The sequence below is a fragment of the Coturnix japonica genome, chromosome 7, assembly GCF_054131305.1.
Source record: "Coturnix japonica strain WE chromosome 7, WE-NBRP24, whole genome shotgun sequence".
In the NCBI taxonomy this organism is placed as follows: Eukaryota; Metazoa; Chordata; class Aves; order Galliformes; family Phasianidae; genus Coturnix; species Coturnix japonica.
Window position 1 is genome coordinate 19,409,323 of NC_140669.1, and position 19,113 is coordinate 19,428,435.

A 19,113-nucleotide genomic window follows, 5' to 3' on the forward strand; every position below is an offset into this window, starting at 1 on the left:
AACTAAGTACCAGCTAGGAAGCTATGCCTGGAAAGCAAGCCAGCTGGGTTCTTACTGGTTAGCCACCAGGGAGCCAGCTAGATAGACAACATGCCAGCCACAGTAACCACATCTCAACAGTCAAGGAGATGAGGAACTAGGCAGTCTGTGAAAATGGAATGTGAAAAGCTGAACAGAAGAAAGCCAGTTAGCAAGACACTTAGAAGCTCAGGCAAATCTTGGCTAATCTTGGATCCATACAAACAGCCAGAGAAAAAGCTAACTACACATCAAGTGGTTGATATGGGATACTGAGGAGTCTGAGAGCTTGCCAGCCTAGAGAGAAAGCCTAGAGCGTCTAGAAAAAGAAGCCACACAGCTGTTGACAAGCTGTTTCATTGGTACAAAACCTGGCAAGAAAATAAAAGCTCACCTCCCTGTCCATTTTCTGTTGATAGCTGTGACAGAATGAACATTCCTGTGGAACGTTTTTGTTCCATCAAAAAGGCACCATTCTTCTGGAAAAAAATTCTGCAAGCTCTATTGAAGGAACATTCTGTCTCTTCTAAAAATACCTACTAGTCATAGAAGATGTTACCCTCCAGGATAACTAACCAGCTTCAGCCACTTTATTTCCTATAATGGAATAAATGTTTGAAACAAAATTAAGGCATTTTCACAGAACAAAAACAAACAGTTCTGGATTCCATTTCTATTGACCTAAAACTTTACAGATATGTGAAAGCAGATATTAACATGATGCATTACTGAGAGAAAAACAGTTAAGAATAAATAGCAAGGAGCCAAGATATAGAAGTTCCCTATAAATATATGTTCTTACTGCTTGTATTTTCTCATTTCTAGAATATTATATGTAAAAAGTCTAGATTACATTTTGCTGCAGGGCAGCAAAGATTCAGTTACAATAAAAAGGAGTTTTCCACCAACACTTCAGCAAAAACAGTTGGAACATTTTCTGGCCAAAGTCCAAAGTTTTCACATTTTCCTGACCCAGACAAGTATACAGTACTAGCAAGGCTGAGGAAGCTATTAATATCTTGCTAAAGACGGCTTTTAGAGATTCAGAGGTTAGCTCAGTTAGGTAATAACACTTCTAATATCATTGCTGAAGTTTTCATGGAACTCAACATCACAACATAGCTGATAGTTGAGAAATAGTTCTGGTTAATAAAGATTGCTGAGTAGGTCAACTGTTACAAAGACACTCCTGTATTTATAAGGTATATTTTCCATGCATTTGGCCAAAAAAATAAAAAAAAAAAAAAAAAATCAGTGGCACTGGGGAGGTGAAAGAAAGAAATATGCTTATCCTTACACTGGCAAGAGAGGGTGAGCTATGTTCCAAGCTCATATTTTTAATTCTCATTCTGACGATCACAAACACTTACTCAAGCTGAAATACTGGACCATAGCACCAATCTTTAAAATACGATTTTTGAAACTTGAACTCTTGACTCATATTCTACCCCTTAATGCTAAGGCTTGCCCATTACACTTATACTATGTTTATATTGTTCAACTGACCAATATCAGTATAGAAAAAAATCACACCACATAATGTTAAATGAGTGATAAATTACTTATCTCTCAACACCATTATAAGCCTTAGCAACAAATAACAGAACTCAAGCTCTCCAGTTCCTTATTTTCATGGAGTTGTATCAACCATACATCTCAATCTAAATTTATTTTACAGTTCATCAGTTTAGTTCGTGTTTTGTCCATCAGTCACTGAGCCCAAATCCTACTTTTTTTTCCCAGATTCTTGCAGACTTGAGCCAAAAGTTTTAAACTTTCTATCCACAGCAACCATTGTAGCCTGGATTATTTCCAGTCTTTTACAAACATCTGTCTATTTCATATTTCTGGTTGCAATGGAGTGGAATAGAAAATAAAGAAGGATGGCAATAGTTTAACCCTAACACTTCCTTACTGCACTGCAGCCATTTTATAAGTCTGCAGTTTAATGAGTCTTCCACAAGTTTGCATATATTATATTCCCCTACCATTCTTCACCAGTCATTAACTAAAGAAAAAATAATTATTTTAACTTAATGGAGCATGTTAAATCAAAATTATCAGTGACATAACCAAGACTCTTCAGTCAGAAATGCAGCCTCTTGCCTATTCTACTTAACTGTATTATCTAGTTCAAACATATCATAGCTCAAAGAAGTGCCTAACAGAAAATACTTTTGTCTTTTAAGAGTACAATTAAAAACTAAATATAAAAGTTTAAATTTCAAGATTGCAAAAGTTAACAGTGATAATTTTCACTTCTGAAAATAATTCCACCTAAAAATATCACTTCCTTCTGAAAAAAATAATTGATCTCTATGACATAATTGTTACAGACAAGAACTATGAAGATTATAAAAACAATCCACACAAGCCAAGCAGAAAACAGTTCTCCTAACATTTTGCTTGTTTATCTAACTCACTGCGAGGAAAGAAGGACATAGGCATTTGATATGCTCATGAAAACTATTTATTGCAACAGCTTTTGGTTTTTATTAATATTTTAATGTTTACATCTACAGCTTTTCTAAAGGCAGTCTCTGTGATCACTGAATTTAGTAGGAGTTTGCATGCTGACCTTACACTTAATAAGAAACAATTCCTTCTTCTAGTTCACAGTGTAAATAATTTTCATATTTTAAAGGTACCAAAAATGGGAATATTTGAAAACTTGCAATTTTATTAGCTACTCTGAATTTCCAGTAGTCTCTAGGCCTTGTGGAAGAGCACTTGCCAAACTTTCATAGGTATAGCACATGAGATGGGTGTGGAAATGAATTAAAACTGAGCTGCTTATTAATACTGAAGGAAAATGAGTTTGTAATTAAGTTTTTTTATTGATTATATTTCATTCTGAGCTTTAAGGTTGGAAGAAAAATAACTACCCATATCACAAAGCATAACACATACTAAAAGAATCCCAAGAGGGTTATTAAAAAGTACTATGATACTTTAAATTGTTGGTCTCCCTCCAAGCTTGGTATGACACTGTCTAATACTTATAGTAAACATTTACAGAAACACTTTCTGGCCTAATGGTCTAACCCAAGGTATGTAACAAATATATTATTTTACAAGCTCTCAAAGTTTTCTCATATAAATTCCTCAGAGACACAAAGAATCTGACTAGTCAATACATACGTCAGATTTTCATCTAGACAGGAACACAAAAAGTCCTCATAGAATTTATTACCATTTTTGAAACTTTGAAGTTTGTCTTTGTACCTTGACATTCATCTGGTATCTGAATTCTGTCAACATTAAGTAGCAGAAGATACTAAAGATTTTCTAATATCCTATTTTTTCTATCATTTGAAATGATTGGAATGATTTTTTTTCCATTATTTTTTAAATGACAGAAAAAACTAGGATACCAATCAAACACTATTTTGAAGGAATAAAAAGAATGTAAAAGAATAAGAAAACACTGAACTGTTTCAACTGAATTAATTCTGATAGATAGAGTCATCCTATATATCTAGGTTAAAATTCACTGATGTAGTTAATAAATTCTGTTCTGAATTGGGCTGCAAGTAACTTCCTTCATTTCTTGCCAAGGAGTAAATATCATGAATTTAAGTGTTGGTGTAAATAAAATTTAGATACTGCTGATGTTATTGGCTACTTTTTTTAAGCAATAGTCCCCATGATAAATATCAAAAAGGGAGCTGATTTCTCAGTGAGGGTCAAGCTGATCTTATGTATGCATTTTTGAAAGCACCAGATAGGTAGACACATCAGTAGAATTTTCAGGACTGGTATGAAGCTACAGGTAGGAGACTCCAGGTAGGACAAGACCTGAAGCTTCCATAACATGGGAGGAGTGAGCTACTACTTTCTTAAGTCTGTTTATAGTCTGCAGAGAAAAAGACTACTTTCCCTCAACAGCCCAGGAAGTCATAAGCACATAAAAGAAGACTGTGGTCATTCAGCTTACCCACAGTACTTCAAAACAAGTGCCTCTCTGCTCCAACTGATGGCCCTCTACAGGATTAAAAAGTGAAAAATGTTACTCATAGGCCAGCCAATCACTGGTACTCACACAGGTAGCCAATATTACCTGTGCATCTCCTACTGCCATCAACATTTAACGAATCTATTCTTTGGTTGAATTTTAGGAACAACAAAAATGAGTAATGTTCCTGAAGAAAACAATGCACAAGAAATGGCAATATATCCTAAAAACAGTTGTTTATTTTTTGAGATGGGAACATTCTTCCCTTATTGTGTGAATATACAGGTAGCCTGTTTATGCACATATGGGCTTGGCATGAAATAACATTACTCCCAAACCTGTCTCTCCTGACAAACTTAAAAGAGTCTACTTCAGGTTACACAAACTAAAGTTCTGCTCGGTCTGTCTTTATAGTTATATGCAAGGCTGTGTTAAGAGAGCAAAAAGAATATCACTAGCTTATGCAACAGCTGCTACATGTGGAGAAATTTGAGTTGTGAACCATAAAGAAACCTATTTAGACACCGCACTTCCCAGAAACATAAATAAATCAATTTTACCACATACATTAAGTCATCTTTCTTTCCATATGGTTTCAGAGAAGAACAGATAGTTGTGTCCTTCACCAGTTATAGAAAGACCACTGTAGAAACACTATCACCCAGTGACTGGACTGGATGATCTTGTAGGTCTTTTCCAACCTTGGTTATACTGTGAATCCGTATTTGGGGGGAGAGGGAGCTTTCGAGGTCTTATTTTAAACAAAATAAATTGCTCATTCAAAGCTCTGATGCAGACAAAAAAATAAAAAGAACCTTGCATCAACTTCATTGTTTGTCTTAATGCCTTTCTGTGCAAGTTTGAAGGCTAACAGATTCATTCATAGCCTACCATGATTTCAGTTTGATTACTGAATTATTCATTATAATGTGTTTACTCACTTATGCTATTATTTTAATAGTACACATTTGAAAGTATATTGAACTATATTTATATCTGAGATTTTCATCTAGACCCATAAATGTGAAATAAAAAGGTATATGAGAAGGACTTGCAGTGGTTGTAAATTAATAACTTTTTCCTAATACAAATGGCAGATAGTTGACTTAAAATCATGAAATTGCCCCATCTGTTTTTGTTTCCATAAGTTGATGCCATTTCTCTATATATTAATTGAATTCAAAAGTTATTCAAATGATTTCATGGAGCACAGCTAAGCCAGCTTTTTTTTTATTCTAAATGTCTAAGGTAGTCAAACAAGAAAAAAAAAGGAAAAAAAAAAAAGGGGGAAAAAAAAAGAGATAGGAGTTTCACAGAGGCGTCTTGCCCTCAGAAGTATGACTCCCTTTAATGAAATGATAGAGATTTACTGTTAAGCAAGACAACTTATTAAAAGGGATCTGTTAGCAGCCTTAATATCACTGAGATGGCTAATAACTAGAAGCACCTACCTGCCTACACATTCTTTCTTCAAACTCCAGACTTGTTATTCTTATGGTTATTCACTGCTTAGAAGAATATTTCAGCTGCCTACTGCAATCTATTGCATTTGCTATAATAGATGAATATGGTAATTATCACTGGTTGTGCAAATTGATAATTCCAAACTTTGGAAAGCCAGATCTTCATAAACTCTCTGCAGAGTATTTTTCTTTTCTGCAAAGCTGGGTTCTTTCCAGGAAGTCAGTTCTCCCTGCAGCAGCTGGCCTCCAGGTTCTCTAAACCAAGAAACAGCCAGGCAGAATTAAAATAAGAAGGTTATTTATAAAGTTCTCTGCAAGTATAGCTTCTACTGTACACGCAAAAGATTTCCTCTGCCAGCTTCCAAAGATGACAGAAGGAAAAAAGAAAAAGAACACAGAAAAGCTGGAAATATTTTTTTTCACTGTATTTCTATTTTAACCAGAAGGGGTGTGGCTGGCTGTTGTCAAACAGTTCACACAGCAGCAGACAGAGGTTCGACCAGCATCATGAGTCAGCCCAAGGGTAAACATGGTTTTTGGCTGACATTATTTATAATTTGTAGTAATAGAGATATTGCTATATAAATATTTATCTTGCTAAAACACTTCCTGATGCTCTGAGTGCCAAATCCTCAACTGAGGGAGACTGCTATTACATAACTGAAATTCTATCAACTGAGGTACAATGTCCAGGTCTGGTCTCTTTTCTACTGCTACTAGCAAATAAATAAATAAGGTTATCCTGCCAGATATTTACATACATTGCCAAAATACCCTTCTTTTCTAAACAAAGCAGTATAGAGGTATAATAGTATATCTCAGCTCCCTCACAGCCCTTTCACATACGGGAGTTCTCCAGTCCCTTAATAATTTCAGTGGCCCATCACTGCATTAGTTTAATAGCTTGTACAATGAGGAGTCCAGAACTGGATGCTGCGCTCCAGATGTGGATACACCAGTTCTGAGTAGAGAAGTGAGATCATTATTAAAGACAGCCAGCAGTACTGGGGCCATGTACTTGACCCATGGTGTACAATGCTGGTCATTGGCCTCCAAGTAGGCCACCAATTACCATTCTATGAGCTCAGCCGTAAGTGCCTACTGAAATACAAAATAGATCCTGTTACAAGACATGATGTAAATAACATTGGAGAAAGTCAGGTCGTTCTTTTGCAGAATTGTGCAGAAAAGAGCAACAGTCATACATCACCAAAAAATAAACTTTACTAAGTGCTCTGAGTAGTGCAGAAATCTGCAAATTGTTATGAGGCACAATGATGAAGGCATAAAAGACAATGATGCATCACCATAGATGAATTTTAGTCTGAGAAAGTGATCTGTCTTTCTTGCATGAATTTTTAAACTTGCTACAGATCATTTCACCAAAACACAAATAGCATTTTGGGAACAAATCTAGTAGACATTATTTGAAACAGTAAACATCACTTAAAATCTAGTTTCAGTCACATATAAGTGAACTGGTAAGCTTTTGAAATTCAAACACTTAAAAACCATCTTGAAGTGAAATAGCAGAGAGGTGAAATGAAAACAGAAATTTAATGGAGAGCAAAACCTATAGTTTACTTGTAGTTTATCACTTGGTCAAGACTTAACAGAATCCTTTTATAACCAGACCCTGCTCCTTCCTTGGTCAGTCCCAAGAAAGGGAGGATGTTGTCAGCTTTCTTCCCAAATCAGAATCAGATTGTTATAAACGTCAGCATCTGTTGTGCTTCCTTCCAACTTTTGTCTCTTTGGACGGCCACAGAATCTGTGGGACTGGGGAACTGTGATTCTTAAGCAAGAATAAAACATTAGCACCTCTTAAAGGTAACAAAGAGAAATACTGTAGTGCTTCTCAGGAGAGAGAGAGAGAGAGGAAGAAAAGAAAAAAAGAAAAAAAGAAGAAAAAAAAAAGAAAGAAAAATACATCCTACTATTTCAAGAGAAGTAGAACTCCTCAAGAAAATAGACATATCTTCCACATATCTTAGTTACTGTATATGTTCTAATACTGTAGGATACCACTAGGGACTGACTACAAATCCTTCACTTCTAGTTTTTAAAAGCAGAGATATCACCAGGACTTCAAATGTGATGTATGCCATTTATCAGCAAAAAACAGCCACATAGTCATAAAGTGGCCTATTAAAATTAACCTTTAACTCTTTTTATTATTTTTTATTGCAAATGAAAAATATTAGAATTATTGAATATGTTTATAATTAAAATTAAAGACATCTCCATTTAGTTTCTCAAGTACTTCCCCAAATCCTATTTCTGTCTTCTCAGTAGGACAGGACTCTCATGTGAGAGTTTACTCCACAAATGACAGCTGGTATTCAGTTCTTCAGTACTAAAAGAATGAGTTAACATGCAGTGGTAATGTAACACGTAAAGTGCTTCACTTTGCAGCACAACTGAACTCAAAATGACCCAGTGGTGCTGAAATGAAAATTTACAGCTTCAAATCAGAGAGGGATTAGCACACACTGTGTGCTAAGCCCTATTTCTCGGTTTACAGCTAAAACCTGAAGCCTTCACAGTTTGAAGATTTACTTTCGGATTGAGTTGAATTTCACATATAACTCAGATGCCAATAAATATTTACGGGAAGTGTAGTTAATTGATTGCCTTGTCAAAAGAAATCAAATGACAATCATTTTGAGCAGCCCAAACATTGGAATGTAACATGGTAAAAAAAAATAATAATAATACAAGAAAAGAAATTAAACTATGTGTATCTCCTTCCTTTTCATCTGACTAGAAACTGTGCCAGGATCTCTGCACTTACTTACTTGAAATTACCACAGAGGGAAACACAGTTTTGCAATTCTTCAAGTAATAAATAAAAGAAACTTCTCACATCTCAGTATGCAACTAAGTGTTAAGATCAGTAGGCAACACAAGAAACATTACTGAGGGAAATTTTTCACCGGCTGCAGTGGAGGGGAAATAAACTAATTCTATTGCATCACAGCGTTTATTGATCTCTTAGTGAGGCAGGAACCGCTAATTCATTTTATTTTTAAAGATGCAAGTAACATCATCTTCTCAGTATTCCACCTTATGGTTTAACTAGCAATGGACATTTTGTATAGGACTTTTGCTACTAAATTGATGTAACTATTTGGTGCAGATGTATCATTCTGTAAACCCTTTACACACAAACATATGGGCATATTTGAAATGTAAAAAAAGATTTGAAGCCGCAATCTCAGTCTCTCAAGCCAAGGAACACAGGCCTAAACCTCAGAAAAAAAGATGGTCAGTCCAACACATTTAGGAACAGGTTCTTTATCTTTAAGGAAAGTTGTTACAGGGCAACATGACTCTTAACACACACTTATGTTCCTCTCCTGACTTAAACAGAAGAGTAAAGATAAGCTGCTGATCTTATTAAGAGGCCAAAACCAATGCTAAAAATAAGACTAAAAACAAGTTCAAAGATGTTTGTCACCATGGACATTCCCAAGTATCTCTGCACTTCAAGGAACGCCATCCGTAAAACTAAAGGCATTCATTCATTACCCATGTTAATGAAAAGTTTCTTCTGTTGTTTAGGCTTTCTGCTTCACTTTTACGTTATTATCATTTTACAGAGTCAAATGAACATGGTTTGACTATTGATTTTTATGGGACAAGACTTCTATTCAACTATGATGGAATGATAATTCTTTTCTGATGACTCACTGCCTTTTTTTTCCTATCTCACTGCCTATACACCACTTTCGTGTACCAGAATCTTAAAAGAGCTGTAGAAATGCTTATATGTGAGTACCTTGAATTTTTGTTATGTTTAATCAACACCTTGTTGTGTAGAACTATATTAAACTCATTTTAAAAGAATCTAAATAAACAGCACTATTTTTCATTGTTGTTGTTGTTTATTTGGTCATCTAATAAGAAACATGTATCTGTGTTCATACTCTCTTCATCAGGTTACTGGTTATTCAATATATTTAGAGCTGGAAGCTACTCCCTTAAGTTTGAGCATTTGAATGAAAAATGGACAATTCAGCTATATCTCCCTTGGCAAAATGATCCATTTAATCAGTGTTATAGTTTGTATCTAGACAGAAGGTTTTAATCAGACTATCTATCTACTAATTCTGAATCAGCAGAAGTAGCAGGAGGAGAGAGACTCAAAGTAACATTGCTGAGTCAGTTTATTTCCTTTAGCTATCCATTATAGCAAGAGAAAAAGCAGGCAGATACATGTTTACTTTAGAGGTGATTACTTATTTTCCCCTGGAGATTCTAGTGTTGGATACAGATAACAGCTGTACCATCACTCCAAAAAAGGTTCAGTATCTTCATTTCTTTCTGTATAAACATGAAAATATTTTAGTCTATTGTGTGGCTATAGTCACTAAAAAGACATTATGGGCTTCATAGTCTACCTACAGATTTCAGTGACAGGAAGAACAAACAAATATGACAGTATGTCCTTGCCCTGTACAGATGTAGAGTAGCATGTGAATGAGGACTTCTAGGTCCAGGGATTTCTTTTGAATGTCTTTCTACTTTGCCCACCAGCTTTGATTCACCACTGGATCAGAGTATGCCATGCAGCTCGTACTGTAACAGATTATGTTACACTGAATTATTTTATTATTACTATTATTATTTTTCTTTTTTCTTTTAAGTCTGTATTTATTGAAGGAAACACAAGTAATTACCTTTAAATAAACTGCTTCGTGAGTCCATGGAATGGAACACCTCCCCTACAAGGACAGGCTGAGAAAGCTGGGGCTGTTTAGCCTAGAGAAAAGAAGGCTCTGACCTGATAGTGGCCTTTCAGTATCTAAAGGGGAGCTACAGGAAAGAAGGGGACAGACTCTTTAGCAGGGTCTGTGGCAACAGAACAAGGGGAAATGGCTTCAAGCTCATGAAGGGTAGATTTGGTTTAGATATAGGGAAAAAATATTTTGCAGTGGGGGTGGTGAGGCACTGGCACAGGTTGTCCAGAGATGTGGACGCTCACTTTGAAGGTGAGGCTGGATCAGGCCCTGGGCAACCTGATTGAGCAGTGGTGCTCATGTTCCACTGCAGGAGAGTTGGGCTAGATGGCCTTCAGAGATTGCTCACAACTCCAAGAATTCTATGATTCTATGAAGGTAACTGTAAGTATAAAGTTCAGTTTCATCCAGTAACAATCTAATGGAAGATATTCTCTTTGCTGTACACTCCTCCAGCTCCCAGCACTGCAAGAGAAACGACTGAACTGTGGGTAATATCTGTGTTTAATAGTCCAATGGATTTCTGCTAAACATTTATCTAATTGATCTTTAAACCAGGGTAAAATTTGAGCAACCACGATGTCCAAGGACCAAAATTTTCAAAGCCAAATTAAAATGCATGAAAAGCTACAGTCTTAGTTCTATGTCCCTAATTCTATACCTCAAGTCCTATATACTTCCTCTGTGCCCCTCAAGATTTTAAAGGCACCTGCCATATTTCTTGACATTAGCTATTTGTGCAGCTGAATAATCCTATTTTGTTATTTCTTTTATTACCATTCCCATTTTATTCTACAACTCTATTTTGCTCTTAAATTAAGGGATCACAAATGCAAATAGTACTGAAGGTGTAACTGCATGATGGCTCTAAAAAAGGTCAATTCTCTTCCTTTCCTAGTAGTTTCTAATATTTCATTTCCTTTTGGCTATCACCCAGCATTCAACAGATGTCCTCTCAGAACTCGCTATGACACTTGATTGAGTTCCCTCTCTCCTCAATCAAAATAGTCATCTCAAAACCCATCCCTGCATATATAAACCTGGAAATGTTTGCTTCTCATGCCTATTGCTTTACTTGGATCAACGTTTAATTTATAGCATAGTCTTTCAATACCATGTAAATTTTTGCTAAAAAATTTAATTTTTAGTAACAAGACTAACAAGCTATTACTTATGGATATGCAATGGCATTACATGAAGAGATTATTATGCATATGAAACTGAATTAAATCTAAATTAGATACAGGTATCAAGGTCTGAGCATTTCAATTCAGGAATCTCAGACTAACCTAAAAACAAACATAACAAAAACACCTGATCGTCCTTCTCATGACTTAGCCCTTCTTCACCGCTCAAGGATTTTTGACAACCATGGAAACTGCTTCAGTCACTGACTGCTTTAGCTGATCATCATACTATAATTCAAGACTTTGCATAACCTAATTGGTTCATATCAGCAGAAACAGTGCTTCCTTGTTCCTTTTTTCCCCTCACATATGCATAACATATAACATTCAGTTATAAAATATACATTTTTTTAATATTTATAGCCAATTTCTAACTAAAATATCCAAGCATTTAATCAGTCTTTGAGCGTCTGCTACTTGGTTCACGTCTCAGATTAGAGAAGCATTTTTTATACAGACATAATATAGTTCTGGATCTCTTCCATTAATTTATTTTACATTTTCTAGAGAATATAACCTCAAATGAAGTAAAAAATAAAAATAAAAATAAAAATAAATAAAAATTTTAAAAAAATCCTGCTATGAACTTGTTTCGGGTGCTATTATCTTTTCTCAGACAAAAATAAAAAGTATTCAGTATTACAGGGCAATATTTGGGACTTGCACAGTTAGATTTATCTATATCTGATATGAACACTCACACCATAACTTTGACATTATAGAAAAAAAAACATGAAAAATAGCAGAAGAAAGTCCAGTAACATTTTCCTTCTTTACTTAGATTTCCTATATTAAGATCCATTATTTTTACATATGTTTCTAAATCAAAACCCATTATTGTCAGAATTCCCCCAGCAAAAAGCTGCTGAGCCTATTGTTTTCAGTATCCTATGACTATGTTCTTTTTCCTGTAAAATTAAAATGTTCCGGAAGTGGTCTCAGTGATTCAGCAACCAGTTTCTTTCTCCTACAAATCAGTGTTGAAACAATGTTTCAGCAATTCTAGGAAAGCATTTGGCTGATGGCAATCTGTAATTTGAACGAGACAAGAGACTGAAGTTTTTACTGACCTGAAGACCTTTAAAATTAAAGAAAAGACACCAGTGATTTTAAGGGCTTCACAACAGGTTCAAAAATAGTTCCAACGTGTGTTAGATCTTAGTGCCTACACAGCAAAAGAAATAACTTATTTTTCTGTGTATTTCTGGTTTTACTTCTGCTCAAAATGTGTCTCAAATAGGCATTTACTAATGGTGTTTGCTGGTCACTAGGTGTATCTACAGACTTCTCTACCCTATCATCTAAAGACTTCAAAGATGAATATAAATGTCAATTGTTTTCTACTTCAATTTTATCTATACTCTCCAGAATTATTTAAATGGCTATAAATATGAAATGAGAATCCATGTTTTCTACCAAAGGTCCTACTTGTTTCGCAAATGCTTAAATCTATTGACAGTGTAAGATCAGTTAATTAAGGCTTCTGACTCTCTGCCTAATCCCTGCCCTTCCCCCCCCCCCCCCCCCCCCCCACCTTAGTTCTCTTATGTTCCCAAAAAACAACAAAAGAATTTAATTTTTAGTAAATGTAAAAAGAGAGCAAGAGGGAAAAAGACTGCTAGGGCACTCATGTTTGAAGCGTGGCATTAGGGCTAATGAATGCATTTGGTAAGCACATGCTATTGGCTTTCACTTAAAAAAAAAAAAAATTTAAAAAATCAATACAACAATCCAGGTGAATATTTTCTAGCATAACTGCCTTCTGACCTTGTCTTTTTCATTTGCTAAAGGTTAAGTCAGAGTGTAAAAAGCCACATTCATAATATGAAGTGCTTTTTTCTCCTTTGCTTCATGAAAGAAATAGGCATACACAGCATTTACAGGAAAGATACCATTTAAAGTCACAATACAAAAGGACTTTTACTGTACTTTAACAAGAATATTGAACAGAAGAAAAAAAGTAAACCTTGCCAGAGGATGACATCGATTCTTCAATAATTATATGGTTAATCTCTCAAGTTTGCTTTGATACCATCAGAATCAGATGATAGGGTCAAAGGGGAAAATGATTAGCGTCACGACTGATATGGGTACAATGCTTGGACAGTCAAAAGCTATGAAACTGTTGGATTCACGCTGAGTCTTATTTTACTGTGGAAGTATAATGATCTCTAAATACAACTCCTCAATTAAAATGATTTTCCTGTTTATAAATATACATAACTTGAAGTTGATGGTTATTTGTTGTTGTTGTTGTTTTGGGGTTTTTGTTTGTTTTGGGTTTTTTTGCTTTGTTTTGTTCAATGTTATTATCTTTAGAAAATGATTTTGGCTCCCAGGAGCCATCGGACTTAAGATAACAGCTTTCTCTTTAAATTGAAATCCAATCTCATTTGCAGTTACGTAGTTTTGTTCTGACTCCAACAATTAAAAATGGAAACATAAGCATTTCATTAAAATGATTTAGAAGTTTAATCCTAGGGTACCGAGGCATCAATTTGCTAAGAAAACAAATCTCACTATGGGAAATTTGAGTGTTAACTGCCAGGAAATAACCAATTTTACATCACAGCTGTTGACAATTTTCTTTAAAAATACTGAAAAATAAAAAACTATTATCACTTGTCTGCAAAGACGTTCTATGTTCTTTCATTAAAAACAGTGCAGTAATTTATTTATTTTTTTAAATATTGAATGCTACTGGATAGATTCTGATCCCAGATACAGAGTACTGACTGCATAGGCATACATTTAAACATGACACAGCAGTATTACCAGTTTTTCCTTGCTCAAACAAAAGCAACAATAAAAGTTGCTCTGTCATTTTCTCACAGAGTTCTACAATTTCCCTAACATATTAACCTCAGGCAATGATCAGTCCAACTTAATACAGGTACACAAGCTTGTAGATGAAGGACTGTTTGACAGGGTGCATTAAAATGAACATGGACAGCAAGTCAAGGGAGGTAGGTGATCCTCCCCCTCCACTCTGCCCCAGTGAGACAACATCTGGAGTACTGTGCTCAGTTCTGAGCTTCTCCATTCAAGAAAGACAGGAAACTGCTAGAGTCTAGCAGAGGGTCACAAATTTAATGGGGGGGGGGGGGGGGGGGAGGGGGAGCACTGGAGCACCTCTCTTATGAGGAAAGGCTGAGAGACCTGGAAACCAGAGAAGATTGAGAAGGGATTTAATCAATTATTATAAATATGATGCTTTCCTGTGCAACCTTCTGTACAGAGTCTGCTTTATCAGGGAGGTTGGACCAGATGATCTTCAGAGGTCTCTTCCAACACTATGATTCTGTGATTTAGATAGATTGAAGAAGCAAGGCTTCAGTTCCTCCAAAATGCATGTATATATAAATATATTTGCTACACATACATTTTATGCCTGACAAAAATGTTCTCTTATATGTTATAATATGGTGCTGAAGTAGTATTGAAGCTTTAAAAACCAGACTGAACAGTCTGTGTCTTGTAAGGAGCTTAAAGGAGCCTACTTTCACAAGCACTCAAAACCATGTTTTAAAAACCAAAAAAAAAAAAAAAAAAGTGCTGCATTCAAAGAATTAATTAACACTTCGTAGAACACCTACTGAAGAAATGCCCGATGGACATACTGCTTCTGAATTGTAGTTTTTGATTATTTTTTTTCAACAAGACTCTGTTTTCTTCATATTCACACATCTAATCACCACAGTGAATCAAATTCAACACCAATTTACATCCTGCACTAATCTACTGAGTTAAATGGCCCTGTTCCAGACCTGCTATAACTGAATGTGGCCAGTAGAGTTCCATACATTTCCATTAGGACCGGATTCAGCCATTGGTCTATAAACCACTCCTGCAAGACACATTAATAGAACATTTAGTCACTATAAATAGCCAGATAAAAATAACCGTTGGATCCAAACATCCTTTGTGAATTGAGTTATGGGTAGAAACATTCCCTTCCATTCTGTATGCAACTGCTTGAAATAAATTGATTTTTATAGATTCTGTATCATGAAAACTAATTAAACAGAAGACAAACTACCGTTTGGCTTCTAAAAACCTACAGTCTTTTCTAAACCACCACTAACATCAATTCTGTCAACAACAAACAGCTCTCATAAGAGTCTACAGGTGATAAAAGTTTGAACACAAGGCACAGCTGACTTATTCACTGAAAAATTTTAGCCTGCAACATCAAAACAAGACTTTGAACTTCTAAGACATTCATAAACATCACTAAAGCAAAGAAGCATCGTTATGAGCATAGAGAACCAGAGCTGCAGGTGGGGATGAGAGTAGAAGGTGAGGACTGAAAGGAGTCTCAGATCACTTAGAGCCCACACAGTTTGGAGTTGCTCTGTACAAGAATCATTACAGAACAGATTCTAGATTCCATCGCTTCATTTGCTACAGAAGACAAAAGAGTGCAGGTGTATCCCCACTGTGGAGTGAGAGTGAAAATTCAAGTGCAGTTCAGTGTTAGCACTTAGGAGTGTAGCTGCCATGATTGCCACTATACTTAATTATATATATTATACTTAATTTTAGCAACTTTGCTATATATGACAGAATTCAGCCTGCTATTTCTAGAAATAGCTACAATAGTTCGTAAGTCTTCTTCAGATTCCCTACCTGATGTGCATGCATGAGATACTTGCTTAAATGATGCCTGGCTTCTTTTTCCATCTTTCTTGTCATATTTTGCATCTCCCACCTCAGATTTTCTTTATTTATTTTTACCTTCTTTGCCTGAACCAGATATACTTGTTACATTACATGGGCTAAACTAGGTAGTTAAAAGAATTAAATTAGTAGAAACAGAATGGGTGATTTCTTGTCTAAGGCAGTTGAAACCTGCCCTAAGGAATTAGATGCTATCTCTGACCTACGAAGTTCTTATAGAACAGCAAGCCACTCAAAGCAATTTTTGTTAGTGATCACTAAATGAGTGCTCTTTATGCATGACAGGAGTAACTGAAATCAATAGAAACCGTTCTTTGAGTATGCTATTGTATAATGCAGTGGTTTTATAATACTGCACACTCTGAAGAATTAAGACACAGTGGTGACAAACTGTTCACAGAAATAGTAATTCTTTTAATTCATATTTTCACATGCCCCGATTTCTGCATCACTAAAATTGATGTAATGACAGTTTGTCTCCAAAAAGTTTGGTTAAAATAAAGTAACTGTTTTGAAGAATGCTGGTGTGATAAGCAATGACTGCATTGTAAAACTCAGGAGGAAATCAAGTTTCATACCACAAACTCTATTATTGAGTTGTAAAGAAGTTGCCTGTGAATAAGAAGTTAAAATTGCTTATTAGCTGAGAAACAGAAATCTCGGTAAATGAACTGTAACTTAGAGGAGGCTGTTAAAAGGCCAAGAAAGGACCTGGCATGATAATGCAAAACCACCCCTGAGAAGATAAAAGGACATACCTCAGGAATGTAAGGATCACAGACTGCAGTCGTTCTGCTTTTCTATTCAATGTCAGCCAATAAAAACCCAAGTGAAAACTAAATGAGACACTAGTAGTACATACAAGTAGAGGTTTCCAAACAAGAAAACAGCATACAAGAGCCTCTAGACTAAAAGGTGAAGTGGGCTTTTTAGAGATGTAACTATCACCCATGCTTTTTCAAGGCAGACTCCTTTCCCTGTTTTCTACACGCGTATTTCTATAAAACACTGGCTACTGACCAAATCTGACACTTGGATTAAATTTCTACCTTTTCTTGAAAACTGGCCAGAAAAACTGAAGATGGGGGAAAATTTACTTCAGAACAAAATAGAGCCTCTCAGACCAGATGTTATAAATGAGAAAATCTTTAGTTTCCTAACTCCTAAGGATTTAAGCACCCTTTGCATCAACTTGCTAAAATAATTAACTTCTACAGAACTCACTTGACAGTGAATTTAAGGTTTTATGAGAGAACCCTGAATCTTGTCTTGTATTTAGTTCTAGAAAGGGAAACCAAGTTTTTCCCAAGCTCCCCTCCACTCTTTCTTCTGACTGCACCATCCTGCCTAACCTAACCACTCTGGTGCTTACCAGAAAAAAGAATGTGAACGGCAGTTTAAAGAACCCAATGACACTAAACAACAACGAGAGAGTTTCAACAAGGAGAAAACCAAGCCCAAATCTCACCAACGGGCTGTGGAAGGAGAGAAGTTCCAACCACGCTCTTTCCTCGCAGGGAACCGGGCAAAAGCCCCGTCCCCTTCCGACCTTCCCCCGGTGCCGCCCCCCCCGCCCCCATGCCCATTGTCTCCTTAACTCCCATTATCAACACACACTTAAGACTACTTCTAAAGCCTAGACACTCATTTAGTACAAGAAACCACGTGTAGCATTGCTTACAATGGCTTCTACAAATACAACAGTCAACAGTTTCATTAAATCTTGCCTCCAGTGACTAAACAGTCCATAGACAATTCTAGTCATTTTGTAGCTCTTGATTCTGGAGTTATGAGCAGAGCTTCCCAGGGATCCAAAGCCACATGGTTTTTCTAACCAAGTACAGTGTGAAAATGGATGTTGCAAAATAGCACTGCATGAATCAGCAAATCCCTGTATTCCAGTTACAGAGCTAGCACACTAAAACAAACAGCATAAATACAAAAACGTGTTGCTGTCTACACAATTGCTGGGATAAAGCACAGCAAAACTGCTTAACAGAAGGCCTTGAAAACTGTAAAAAAGTTGTACATTGAAAACTATTAGTGGCCTTAAGTTCTTAAGGTTTTCACTTCATGTGCAAGTACAAATCCTGATTTCTTACCAGTAATAAGAATTCCTTGCAACTCTATACTGCCTTCCAGACAAAGAATTCAGCTTAATTAAATTGCCTCAAAGAGCTCTAATGAAAAGTCATCATTACGTCAGCTTTCACTGTTGATGTTTAAATTCTATGCAGATCAATGAGACATCTAAAATAATTCATACATACGAACTCTTGTAGTTGGAGTCTCTTTGCTGGACCAGATTTGACTCGGTATCAAAAGAAGGGCAGTGATAAACACTTCCAAAAAGTTCAGCCACCTTGTTCTTCAACACTGACATTTGATGCACCCACTAAAATAAAATAATCTCCCATTTATGCACCAAATTTGGCTGGCTATTACGTGGGATATCCTAATTACTCATGCTTGTGATTTTAACAACAATTTGTTTAGACATTAATGCAATTCGACACATCTAATCTGAACACAGATGAAAGCTAAGCAGGATACAGATCTCCTGCTAAAGTACTGCAAAAGACAGCACCACATTTGTTTTTTGAGCTGCTTTTCTGACTCTATTTTTGTGCACTATTATTTACCACCAGTATCCTCTGGGTGATAGTTAAGGAAACAGATGCTGGGAATCTCTGTCCCTTCAGTTCCTGAGAGGAGGGCTCTGACTCACATTCGTGCCCAGTCTCTCCTTTGTACTCACACATGCAAAGGGTGGTTGTGTGAAACTTAAATTACTGCTTGATTTCCAGTTTCTCATTGCCAGTTTCCTCAAAGTTTCCACTTACGTATTTTACAGCTTTACCAGTTTCATTTGAACAGCATTTTATTACACGTTTCCCCTTCCAAAACTTGAACTTCATGTTCCCAGGATAAAGTTAAATTCTGTTATTTTCAAGTGCTCTATTTATTTGGGATTTTCCAGTGAAACTGGGTAGAAAAGCGTACAAATCTGGGACAAAGTTGAAATTAGCTTTTAGCAGATGTTTTAGCCTGAATTTTTCCTGACATCT

General features: G+C 35.9%; 1 protein-coding gene across 7 annotated transcripts in view; it reads right to left on the bottom strand.

The window, feature by feature from the left end:
- LOC107316667 (uncharacterized) overlaps positions 1-19,113 on the bottom strand; it is a 365,025-nt gene that overhangs the window by 324,995 nt on the left and 20,917 nt on the right. Inside the window, exon 1 of one of the 7 annotated variants that reach the window (XR_014948030.1) lies at positions 413-499. The exons of 5 other annotated variants lie outside the window; for them this stretch is intronic. The gene's annotated coding sequence lies outside the window, so the exon portion shown is untranslated. Of the gene's footprint in view, positions 1-412; positions 500-14,943; positions 15,213-19,113 lie in introns of those variants that run through there. One more of the 7 variants, XM_085552609.1, reaches the window with a different exon arrangement.